Consider the following 10475-nt stretch of genomic DNA (forward strand, 5'->3'; position numbering starts at 1 on the left):
TAGTGGGATGTGGTACTATGGGGACTTGCAAAGATACCAGAAATATGTCAAGCGCTCATCCTCAAACACCCATAAAACAGCACCCTAGAATAGATCCTGAAATAGCAGAGCCAGAAGAAAGATGGGGTGTACCAGTATTTTGATCCAGGAGACTTAGAAGATTGGCAAATAAAGTCCATATCACTCGGGTAAAGGGGGAGTGCAGTCTAGGACAGGAAGCGTATCAGCAAGCTGGCAGCAGCCTCTACTTCAACAAACCAGTGGGAGATCTGGAGCCCCAGAGCAGTAGAGCAGGTGAACTCTAACACCAGGACCCCTCATATGCCTTAGCACAGCCAGAGTAACTGGCAGACTTCAGCTCAGAGAACCACCAGGTGCACCGGCACAGCCCCAAGCAGGCAGTCATCCTCCAGTAGTGTACCTCCCTGTGCTACAGTGCAGCCCTGGGTAAATGCAGAAAAATCCACCTGGCCTCAGCACATGACAGACACCACAATTAGGAGCCTAGATCAGCACCAGGTAAGCTTCCAGACACCTACAGCCTCCAGCAGCCACCACCTGAGGCCCCAGGGCACAAAGCTAGTGACCAGGAATCTGAACCCCAGTTAAAGAAGCTTGGAATAGTGCCCCTTGTGCTCCAGCACAAGAGCTCAACTTGAAAAGTCACAAAATAGGCAAACAAAATGAGCAAAAAGCAAAAATGAACACTGACCATAGACTGTTTCTATGGGGCAGGGAAGTTCAAAACACAAAATCAGAAGAGGATAACATTGCACCCAAATCTGAAACCTCAAAGGAAAATATCAACTGATCTGAAGCCCAAAAATCCTTCTTGGAAGAGCTCAAGAAGAATTTTAAAAATCAAGTAAGAGAGGTAGAAGAAAATTTGGGAAAAGAAACAAGAGGCATGCAAGAGAGAGTCAACAGCTTGGAAATGGAAGGATAAAAATTAAATGTAGAAAACAATTCCTTGAAAAATAAATTGGCCAAATGGAAAGAGAAATCCACTGAAGAAAACAACTCCTTAAAAAGTAGAATTGGCTAAATGGAAAAAGAGGTACAAAAACTCATTGGCAAACTCCTTAAAAAGTAGAATTGGCCAAATGGAAAAGGAGGTACAAAAGATAACTGAAGAAAACAATTCATTAAAAATTAGAATGGGTCAAGTGGAAGCTAATAACTCTATGAGACATCAAGAATAAGTCAAACAAAATCAAAAGGATGAAAAAATAGAGGAAAATGTAAAATACCTCATTGGAAAAACAACTGATCTGGAAAATAGATCCAAGAGACATAATTTAAGAATTATTGGTTTACCTGAAAGCCATGTTCAAAAAAAGAGCTTGGACAGCATCTTTCAAGGAGACATCAAAGAAAACTGCACTGACATCCTAAAACCAGAGGTTAAAATAGTCATTGAAAGAATCCACCAATCACCTCCTGAAAAAGACCCGAAAATGAAAACTCCAAGGAATATTGTAGCCAAATTCCAGAATTATCAGGTCAAGGAGAAAATGCTACAAGCAGCCAGAAAGAAACAATTTAGTTATTGTGGAACCACAGTCAGGATTAAGCAAGACTTAGCAGCTTCTACATTAAAGGATAGCAAGGACTGAAATATGACATTCTGGAAGGCAAAGGAGCTTAGATTCTAATCAAAAATCAACCATCCAGCAAAATTGAGTATAATCTTTCAGGGGAGAGGGTAGACATTCAATGATATAGATGACTTTCAATCATTCCTGATTTAAAAAAAAACTGAATAGAAAATTTGATCTTCAAATACAAGACTCAAGAGAAACATAAAAAAGTAAACAACAAAGGAAAAAAAAGATGTTATTCAATAAAGTTAAACTGTTTGCATCTCTACATGGGAAGATAATACTTGTAACTCTTAAGGGCTGTATCTTTATTATGGCATTTAGAAGGGGTATATATAGACAGAGAGTATGGGTGTATGTTGAATTTAATGTGATGATAAAATAATTAATTAATGGGTGAAAAAAAAAGATTATCCTGGGAGAAGAGGAAAGGGAGAGGCAGAATAGGGCAAATTTCATCACAGGAAGAGGCACAAAGACCTATTAGAGTAGAGGGAAAGAAGGGAAGGGGGTAAGCATAGTTTGAACCTTACTCTCATTGTATTTGGCTCAAAGAGGGAATAACATACATATTCAATTGGTTATAGAAACCTATCACACTCTATATGGAAGTAGGAAGGGAAAAGGGAAAGAAAAAGGAAGGGGTCTGATGGAAGGGAGGGGAGATTAAGGGAGGTGGTGGTCAGAAGCAAAAGTTTGGTGAGGCAGGAAAGGGTGAAAGGAGAGAGAAAAGTATAAATGGGGGGGATAGGATGAAGAGAAAGACACAGTTAATAATCATAACTGTTAATGTGAATGGGATGAACTCTCCTATAACATAACATAGACACAGACAGCAGAGTGGATTTAAAACCAGAATCCTACAATATGTTGTTTACAAGAAAGACATTTGAAGCAGAGTGATACAGAACAAAGGCAAAATGCTGCAGCAGAATATATTATGTGTCAGCTGAAATTAAAAAATCAAGGGTAAAAATTCTGATCTCAGACAAAGTAAAAGAAAAAATAGATTTAATCAAAAGAGTTAAAGAAGGAAACTACATCTTGCTAACAGGTACCATAGACAATGAAGTAATATCAATACTAAACATACATGCACCAAGTGGTATAGCATCCAGATTCTTAGAGGAGATGTTACAGGAAGAAATAAACAGTAAAACTATACTATTGGGGGACCTCAACCTCTCCCTCACAGAACTAGATAAATCTAACCACAAAATATATAAGAAAGAAGGTAAGTAGGTGAATAGAACTTTAGATATGTTAGACCTCTGGAGAAATTTGAATGGGGATAGAAAGCAATGTACCTTTTTCTCAGTGGTACATCGCATCTACACAAAAATTGACCGTGTACTAGGGCATAAAAACCTCACAATCCAAGGTAGAAAGGCAGAAATATTAAATGCATCCTTTTCATATCATGATGCAATAAAAATTACATGTAATGAAGGGCCATGGAAAGATAACTAAAAATTTATTGAGAACTAAATAATCTTATTCTAAAGAATGAGTTGATCAAACCACAAATCACAGAAACAATCAATAACTTCATCCAAGAGAATGACAATAATGAGACAACATACCAAAACTTATGGGATGCAGTCAAAGTGGTCCTAAGGGAAATTTCTATCTCTAAATGCTGACATGAATAAAACAGAGAAAGAAGAAATAAATGAATTGGGCATGCAACTAAAAAAACCTAAAAAAAGAACAAATTAAAACTCCCCAATTAAATACCAAATTAGAAATTCTGAAAACCAAAGGAGATATTAATAAAATTGAAATGAAGAAAACTATTGAACTAATAAATAAAACTAAGAGCTGGTTTTATAAAAAAAAATAAAATAGATAAACTTTTGGTTAATTTAATTAAAAAAAAGAAAGAAGAAAACCAAATTATCCCTATCAAAAATGAAATGAGTGAATTTACCATCAATGAAGAGGAAATTAAAACAATGATTAGGAGGTATTTTACCCAAGTGTATGCCAATAAATCCGACAATCTAAGTGAAATGGATGAATATTTACAAAAATATAAACAAAAGAATAGGAAATAAAATACTTAAATAACCCTATTTCAGAAAAAGAAATTGAACAATCCATCAACCAACTCCCTAAGAAAAAATCTCCTGGGCCAGATGGATTTACAAGTGAATTCTACCCAACATTTAAAGAACAATTAATTCCAATACTACATAAACTATTTGGAAAAAATATGCGAAGAAGGAGTCCTACCAAATTCTTTTTATGATACAAATATAGTGCTGATACCTAAACTGGAAAGAGCCAAAACAGAGAAAGAAAATTATAGACTAATTTCCCTAACAAATATAGACACAAAAATTTTAAATAAAATACTAGCAAAGAGATTACCGCAACTTATCATGAGGATAATATGCTATGACCAGGTGAGATATATACCAGGAGTTCAGGACTAGTTCAATATTAAGAAAACTATCAGCATAATTCACCATAACAATAACAAAATTAACAGAAATCATGATTATTTCAATAGATGCAGAAAAAAGCTTTTGACAAAATACAATGTCCATTCCTATTAAAAACACTAGAGAGCATAGGCATCAGTGAAGTTTTCCTTAAAATGATAAGTAGCATCTATCGAAAACCATCAGCAAGCATTATCTGTAATGGGGATATGCTAGTAACACTTCTAATAAGATCAGGGATGAAACAAGGATGCCCATTATCACCATTGTTATTCAATATTGTACTAGAAATGTTAGCTTTAGCTATAAGAGAAGAGAAAAAAATTGAAGGAACTAGAATAGGCAATGAGGAAACAAAACCATCACTCTTTGCATATGATAGAGTGGTATACTTAAAAAATTCTAGAGAATCAGCTAAAAAACTACTTGAAATAATTAACAACTTTAGCAAAGTTGCAGGATATAAAATAAACCCACATAAACCACTGGCATTTCTATATATTACTAACAAAACACAGCAGCAAGAGATAGAAAGAGAAATTCCATTTAAATTAACTGTAGACAATATAAAATATTTGGGAGTCTACCTGCCAAAACAAACCCAGAAACAATATGAACACAAGTACAAAACACTTTTCACACAAATGAAGTCAGATCTAGATAATCAGAAAAATATCATTTGCTCATGGGTAGGCCGAGCTAGTATAATAAAAATGACAATACTACCTAAATTAATTTACTTATTCAGTGCCATGCCAGTTAAACTACCAGAATTATTTTGCAGAGCTAGAAAAAATAATAACAAAATTCATCTGGAAGAATAAAATGTCCAGGGAGCAGCTAGGTGGCACAGTGGATAGAGCGCTGGCCCTGAAGTCAGGAGGACCTGAGTTCAAATCCGGCCTCAGACCAAACACTTGACACTTACTAGCTGTGTGACCCTGGGCAGTCACTTAACCCCAATTGCCTTTAAAAAAAAAAAGAACAAAAGGTCCAGAATGTCAAGGGAATTAATGAAAAGAAATGCAAGGAAAGGTGGCCTGGCCATACCAGATCTTAAGTTGTATTATAAAACAGCAATTATCAAAACTAATTGATACTGGCTAAGAAATAGAGTGGTAGATCAGTGGAATAGGTTAGGTAAGCAAGACACAGTAGTCAATGACTATAGTAAACTAGTTTGATAAACCCAAAGACTCCAGCTTCTGGGATAAGAACTCACTATTTAACAAAAATTGGTGGGAAAACTGGAAAAGAGTATGGCAGAAACTAGGCATAGAACAACATCTTACGCCTTATACCAAGATAAAGTCAAAATGGGTACATGATTTGGATATAAAGACTGATACTACAAGCAAACTAGGGAAGCAAGGAATCATTTACCTGTCAGAACTATGGAGAAGGGAAGAAATTTATAACCAAACAAGAGATAGAGAACATTATGAAATGCAAAACGGATGATTTTGATTACATTAAATTGAAAAGTTTTTGCATAAACAAAACCAATGCAACCAACATTAGAAGGCAAGCAGAAAGCTGGGAAATAGTTTTTACAACCAGCGTCTCTGATAAAGGCCTTGTTTCTAAAATACATAGGGAACTGAGCCAAGTTTATAAGAATACAAATCATTCTCCAATTGATGAGTGGTCAAAGGATATGAACAGGTAGTTTTCAGAAGAAGAAATTAAAACTATCTATAGTCAAATGAAAAAATGCTCTAAATCACTATTGATTAGAGAAATGCAAATCAAAACACCTCTGAGGTACCACATCACACCTATCAGATTGGCCAACATGACAAAACAGGACAATGATAAGTGTTGGAGAAGATGTGGCGAAATTGGAACACTAATGCATTGTTGGTGGAGATGCGAACTGATTCAACCATTCTGGAGAGCAATTTGGAACTGTGCCCAAAGGGTTATAAAATTGTGCATACCCTTTGACCCAGCAATAGCACTTCTAGGGCTGTATCCCAGACAGATCATACAAATGGGAAAAGGACCCACATATACAAAAATATTTATGGCAGCTCTTTTTGTGGTGGCAAAGAATTAGAAATTGAGAGGATGCCCAGCAGTTGGGGAATGGCTGAACAAATTGTGTTATATGAGTGTTATGGAATACTATTGTGCTATAAGAAATGATGATCAGGCAGACTTCAGAAAAACCTGGAAAGACATATGTGAACTGATGCTGAGTGAAATGAGTAGAACCAGGGGAACATTGTACACAGTAACAGCCACACTGTGTGATGAGTGACTTTGATAGACTTGACTCTTTTCAGCAATGCAAGGATTTAAGACAACTCCCAAAGACTCGCAATGGAAAATGCTGTCCACATCCAGAGAAAGAACTTTAGAGTCTGAATGCAGATGGAAGCATACTGTTTGCTCTTCTTTTGTTGTTGTTGTTGTTGTTGTTGTTGTTGTTGTTGTTGTCTTTCTCATTCCTCCCATTGGTTCTAATTCTTCTTTACATCATGACTAATGTGAAAATATATTTAATATGAATGTAGAAGTAGGGCTATTTCAGATTGCATGCTGTCTTGGGGAGGGGGAAGGAGAGTGGGGGAGAAAATTCAAAACTCAAAATTTTATGAATGTGAAAATTGAAAGGTAAAAATAAATTTAATAATTATAAAAAATCAAATATATAGAGAACTGAGTCAATTTTATAAGACTACAAGTCATTCCTCAATTGATAAATGGTCAAAGGATATGAACAGGCAGCTTTCAGATGAAAAAATGAAAGCCATCCATAGTCACATGAAAAAATGCTCTAAATCACTATTGATTAGAGAAATGAAAGTCAAAACAACTCTGAGGTACCACCTCACACCTATCAGATTGGCTAACATGACAAAACAGGAAAATGATAAATGTTGGAGGAGATGTGGGAAAATTGGAACACTAATGCATTGTTGGTGGAGTTTTGGACTGATCCAACCATTCTGGATAACAATTTGGAACTATATCCAAAGGGCTACAAAACTGTACATAACCTTTGATCCAGCAATACTATTACTCAGTCTGTATTCCAAAGAGATCATAAAAAAGAGAAAAGGACCCTCATGTACAAAAATATTTATAGCAGTTCTTTTTGTGGTAGCAAAGAATTGGAAATTGAAGGGATGCCCATCAACTGGAGAACGACTGAACAAGTTGTGGTATGTGAATGTAATGGAATAATATTGCTCCAGAAGAAATGGTGAACAAGAGGACTTCAGAAAAACCTGCAAAGTCTTGCACGAACTGATGCTGAGTGAAGTGAGCAATGAAGTGAGCAGAACCAGGAAAATACTACGCAGTAATAACAATTGTGCAATGACTGACTTTGTTAGACTTAGTTCTTCTCAGCAATGCAGTGATCTAAGACAATTCCAAGAGACTCAAGATGGAAAATGCTATCCCCATCCAGAAAAAGAACTGCGCAGTCTGAATGCAAATCAAAGTATACTATTTTCTCTTTTTTGTTGTTGTGTTTTGTTTTTTCTTTCTCATGGTTTATCCTTTTGTTCTGATTCTTCTTTCACATGACTAATGTGGAAACATGTTTAATATGATCATACATGTATAGCCTATATCAGATTGCATGCTATCTAGGGGTTGGAGAAGTGGAAGTACGGGAGAAAATTTAGAACTCAAAATCTTATAAAAGTGAATGTTGCAAACTAAAGATAAATAATTTTTTTTTAAAAAAGAAACATGACAAGGGTGAAGGCTATCACTAACAAAACCGAACAAAGATGCACAGTGACAATGAACAGAAGCAAAATCACAGATATAATGTGTACATAGGAGAGAGACAGTGAAACACATATAACACACACACACACACACACACACAATATCCAAATTGAAGTAGATTCTAAAAGAAAGAAGGGAGCTCCAAGGATCTATTCAGTTAAAGGTAGTAGGTCCAGATCAGTTCTGTTCTTTTTTGGACCCAAAGGTTCGGTGCTGACATACACAATGAAGACTATATTAAACACCTCTTCATGTTCTGTAAGCAAGGGTATTGCTGAGCCAGAAAAGGCAGCTCTGTGGCTAGAAATATTTCTTAGCTTGAGATTTTCAGACTTGGCTCTGATAGTATTAATGGTAGTGGGCAGAGATGTTTGATGACCAGTAGCCCACCAATGACATTAAAAGGTGCAAACAAAAATGGTTCCAAGCCTGACGTATCTACAAAAAAATCTACAAACTGGTCAGTCACTACAATTTTGTAGTTTGGGAAGAAAGCTACAAACGAAGCTTGATGAGGAAATTCTTTGAAGTAATAAAGACTAAGAAAGACTAAAAGAAAGGAAGATTGGCTGAGGAAAAAGGGATGAGAACTAGAGATACAGACAAAAAGGAGCCAGCACGTTATGATAGAATGTGTTCTGGATTGCAGATAAGAGACCCAGGTTCGAGTATCACCTCTGAAACAAGATAGCTGTGGATCAATGGACAAATCATTTCTCCTATGGGCCTTAAGACCTTTATCTATAAACTGAAATGTTTGAACTAAATAATCTCTCAGATCTCTTCTAGCTTGAAAATTTTGAGTCTATGATAACGAAGAACAGAAGCAAAAGGAAGCTGAATTAGAAGGTAAATTGTTTAATTAATTATTCAACAAGTATTGATTGAGTATCTACTAAGTGCTTAGAACTAGTTAGCTATTACGCAGTACTCACTAAATGTTTAAAATGGGTACTATGTAGTATGGTTGGTCAACTAGCATTTATAATTCCTACTATGGCAGGTACTGTGGTAAATGCTGGAGATAAAAAAAAAAAAAGCAGTCACTGCTTTCATGGAATGCATACTGTAATGGAGTATGCTAAATGTAACATCAATTAATGAATTTTTATTGAGACATTATTCATGTTCTGAGAAGCTATGCAATGGAGTGGGTCTTATCTTTTTTATTTCTAAGGTACTTTTTAACTTTGTTTTGGCACTTTAACCACATCCCATGTAATTTGAAACAGAACTAATTTTTTTTTCTGGGGGTTTCTCTTTGTTGTTAAGACAACCAGATGAAAACAGCCACTATTTTGAACTTGCCTCTCTAAGGAGTTACACTCAAAACCAGATAGGGAGAGATGATAGAAGCCCTAACACTTCAAGTTGTGCATTGTACTTTTCTTCATTACACATGCTAGTCAATAAGCATTTATTAAGTACATACTATGTGTCACATACTATAATAATCCCTGGGAATACAAGAAAAAGCAAAAACAGTGCCTGTCCTCAAGGAGCTCACATTCTAATTGGGAAGACAATATGTATATGCTAGGTATATGCAAGATATGTACAAAGTAGATGGAAGTTAATCTTCATGGGGAAGGTGGGTACCTGGGGGTACAGGGTATCATATAGAAAGGCAATCTCTTTATCAGAGACTGGGGGAGAGGAGAGCTGATGTTAGAGATGATATGAAGGGAATTTGAGATGTAAAGAAACTGGGAGAAGGAGTAGTCTCATGAGGAATAGTCTCAACATCTTCAGCAAAGAGTCAAGGTTTCATTTAGCCTCTACTGCCTGATTAGCACCAGGTCCTAGACATTGTGGGCATCTTTCCAACTTCTCTACTGCTACATGCTACTCACCAGTAGGATCTGACACCTTTCAGAGATGCTTCCCCCAACCCCTACCCCAGAGAAGTTAAATCAGTCTTGGAGTTAGCCTTGGAACACAGCTGTTCTAGCTACTGATTAGAACATGAATAAACCAATTATACTTCAACCCTCTATAACCAGCCAGGTCCCAGACAGGAGCCTTATCCCATTCAATCTCCAGCCCTTGACCAGGACCAGGTTCTACCCAAGCCAGGAATCTTACTATTTGTCCTTCCACATCCTGCACCCTCTTTCTACCACTCCCTTCCACCACTTTCCAGCTCTAACTCAGGAAATAATAATTAAATCAAGCCAATCTAACCATTGTGGGATGGGAATCACTTGCCAATGATTTCTCTCAGAATCCCAATAATTTGCAGTTGTAGATTTCCTGGACAAAAGCTTCCTTCCCTGCTACCATCACTCCCTACTTCCTCACACCTATCCGTATCAGTCCTATTTCTCCCTTATTCCAATTCTAATCTATCTTCTGAAACCTCCACTCTGTCATTAACAAGTGGCCCTTCATAAGCCTAGCCAAGAAAACAATACAAAGAAAGAGTAATTATTTAAATGTAAAGGTCAACAACTATAAAACAGAACAAAACAAAACAGAGTGTTGAAACCCCAAAGAAGAGATATTAGAAGTCACCCCACCATCCCATTCCTTTTGCAGAGGTGGATGGTCCATGGATGTGGAACACTACATACATTGTAAGATTTTTTTCAATGACATTTTTTTCTCTTTTTCCTCTCTACCTCTCTCTCTCTCTCTCTCTCTCTCTCTCTCTCTCTCTCTCTCTCTCTCTCTCTCT

This window comes from Vombatus ursinus, unplaced genomic scaffold (genome assembly GCF_900497805.2).
Source record: "Vombatus ursinus unplaced genomic scaffold, bare-nosed wombat genome assembly UNPS02011431.1, whole genome shotgun sequence".
In the NCBI taxonomy this organism is placed as follows: Eukaryota; Metazoa; Chordata; class Mammalia; order Diprotodontia; family Vombatidae; genus Vombatus; species Vombatus ursinus.